The following is a 3541-nucleotide window of genomic DNA, read 5'->3' on the forward strand; positions in this document are numbered from 1 at the left end:
CCTTCGGGGAGACCTGGGACCTTTGTGGGTCTTTTTAATGCAGTGGTGTCAAACGTACGGCCCGAGGGCCGGATCAGGCCCGTGAACAGGTTTTATCCGGACCGCGGGATGAGTTTGCTGAGTATAAACATGAGCCAAAATTTTTGAATGGAAGAAACTGCTGTTCTAAATGTGTCCACTAGATGTCGCAATAGCAATTCTTTCTATCTTAGTAGATGATGCTACATCATACTTGCCAACCCTCCCGATATTCCCGGGAAACTTCCGAATTTCAGTGCCCCTCCCGAAAATCTCCCGGGGCAACCATTCTCCCGAATTTCTCCCGATTTCCACCCGGACAACAGTATTGGGGGAACTGCCTTTAGCGTCCTCTACAATCTATCGTCACGTCAGCTTTTCCTCCACACGAACAGCCGTCACATAATATATGTGGCTTTTACACACACAAGTGAATGCAATGCATACTTGATCAACAGCCATACAGGTCACACTGAGGGTGGCTGTATAAACAACTCTAACACTGTTACAAATATGCGCCACACTGTGAACCCACACCAAACAAGAAGGACAAACACATTTCGGGAGAACATCCGCACCGTAACACAACATAAACACAACAGAACAAATACCCAGAACCCCTTGCAGCACTAACTCTTCCGGGACGCTACAATATACACCCCTCGCTACCACCAAACCCCCCCCATCTCCCGAATTCAGATGTCTCAAGGTTGGCAAGTATGTGCTACATATGTAAAAAAAAAAAACACACATGTTAGTGCACCAGTCGAGGAAAATGAGCAAACTACTTAAATAACATCCTGTAATTTCATTTTGATATTATTTTATTATCTTGATAAATTGAAAAGTAACACCAATGAGTTGACTGACGAACATTATCACACAATTTATTCAGAAAGTATAAGTAACGAAAAATAATGATAGAACACTATTAACCGCAACATGTAAGTGTAAAAAAAATAAAAAATCCAACAACATTATGATTTTTACATTTTCACAATGTCCTTGTTCTATTTTTAAACAAAGAAAACAACCTAAAGTTGTCTTTATTTTTAAGTTATCGTGTCGTGATTTTACCAGTCTGGCCCGCTTGAGAGTAGATTTTTTTCCATGTGGCCCCCGATCTAAAATGAGTTTGACACCCCTGTTTTAATGCATTTGAAGATGACGTCATGCAACATGCAATATCAACTTTGGCCACCAGATGACAGTAGAGTGTCGAAAATCTTAAAACGTATTTTGTGGCAATTTCAACTTTAACCACGGCGCCAGTTCCTATTTAGAGTGGCGCTTTCTAGGGCTGCGAATCTTTGGGTGTCCCACGATTCGATTCTATATCGATTTTTTTCGATTCAACGCGATTCTCGATTCAAAAACGATTTTTTCCCCAATTCAAAATGATTCATTCAATACATAGGATTTCAGCAGGATCTACCCCCGTCTGCTGACATGCAAGCAGAGTAGTAGATTTTTGTAAAAAGCTTTTATAATTGTAAAGGACAATGTTTTATCAACTGATTGAAATAATGTAAATTTGTTTTAACTACTAAATGAACCAAAAATATGACTTATTTTATCTTTGTGAAAATATTGGACACAGTGTGTTGTCAAGCTTATGAGATGCATGCAATTGTAAGCCACTGTGACACTATTGTTCATTTATTTATTTTTTTTAAAATGTCTACTGATAATGTCAATGAGGGACTTTTAATCACTGCTATGTTGAAATTGTAACTAATATTGATACTGTTGTTGATAATATTCATTTTTGTTTCACTACTTTTGGTTTGTTCTGTGTCGTGTTTGTGTCTCCTCTCAATTGCTCTGTTTATTGCAGTTCTGAGTGTTGCTGGGTGGAGTTTGGTTTTGGAATTGGATTGCATTGTTATGGTATTGCTGTGTATTGTTGATTAATTAAAATAAAATAAATAAATAAATAAATGAAATAAAAAATAAATAAATACAAAAAAAATTAGATTTTTTAAAAATGAGAATCGATTCTGAATCGCACAACGTGAGAATCGCGATTCGAATTTGTGTCGATTTTTTCCCACACCCCTAGCGCTTTCCATCATTTTTAGCACAATACATTGCAAAATTATCAACCCACCCTCTTCATCTAATGCGAGATCCACTCAGGGATGGGGCCATATGAATCCCTTCCTGAGATGTTAGGCTTTAGGTTGGGAGCAAAAATGTGGGTTACGATCCATAGTTAATAGCTGGCAAAATACAACTTTGTTTTTCCAACTATGGGAACGAAATAAGTGAGTGTGAAGGGTAGTGCTGAGAAGAAGAAACTGACTTCAGAATGTTTATCATGGTTCTTCTTCTTTGTAAACACTTCAAGTGTGAAGAGTATCTTGAAGTAGATCATATTAGTACATTGGTTGATTTCTTTGCTTAATCCATTCCATACTGATATACTGAAGGTCTTAAGTGTTGTACGTGCGTACAAATGTTTTTAATGACCTTTTTCTCTAAGATTATATTTGGGTCGCGGAGGCAACAGCCTAAGCAAAGAAGCCCAGCGGTTCCTCTCCCCACATTTATCCATGAAAATATGGAGAAGCTGTTGGTGTTTGGCGGCAAATAACTAGCATGAGTCTGCTCTCCAAGGTAAAGGCTGTACATTATTATGTCATTACTTCATAAAACAACAGTAGTTTTAAGTAGTATATTCGATTGTATTATTTTTGATGCAATATCTGCTGTCCGAAAGTTAAATTGTCCTACTAAAAATATGTGCCCTGGTAAAATTGTGGTTTTTGTGGGTCCAGAATGGAATTTCAGTTCATTTTAATAAGGAACATTGATTTGCGATACAAGTATTTTGAGTTACGAGCTCTGCCCCAAAAGCAATTACAGTAAACTTGTAAGTCAGGATACCACCTGTGTATTTGTACATATCACATATACTGTACTGTACTGTTGTGGCTGCCCCAAAGATGTGTTTTTTCTGTGTTTTATGTTAAGATGCATTAAGTTATGTATTTGTTATTACGTTACTGTATGTATTTGTCAACGTGTCAATGCAATAAAAATTGTTTACCTTTTTAAAAAAAGATTTTAAACATGTGCTACTGTAAGTGTATTTCAGTAAATGCTTGGACATGAGAAGTTAAACATACTGACGTTCCTTGATGTCATTTTCATACGCATTTAAAAAAATAAATAACCCTAACCACGATATATTCAACATCGTTTTTTATTTCCAAAATCATAATATATTGGACTTACCGGTAATATGTTATTTTTATAGAATGAAAGACGATTATGACCAGCTGTGATTAAGTTAGCAGCTTTACTTTGGCGCCATCTAGTGTCACAAAAAAATACTAACATTCTCATAAAGGTGGTTATTTATAGACGGAGGTCTAATAGAATTTTTTTAACTATTCTACATATTTATTCAATGTAGAACATTTTATTTTAATTATTAACATTTCTTAACAGTCTGACGTGGTTTGTGATTAGTTTAAACGGGACGGAAGTTTAGGACCCGGAAAACGTCCACAGCGTA

This window comes from Nerophis lumbriciformis, linkage group LG13, assembly GCF_033978685.3.
Source record: "Nerophis lumbriciformis linkage group LG13, RoL_Nlum_v2.1, whole genome shotgun sequence".
Lineage (NCBI taxonomy): Eukaryota > Metazoa > Chordata > Actinopteri > Syngnathiformes > Syngnathidae > Nerophis > Nerophis lumbriciformis.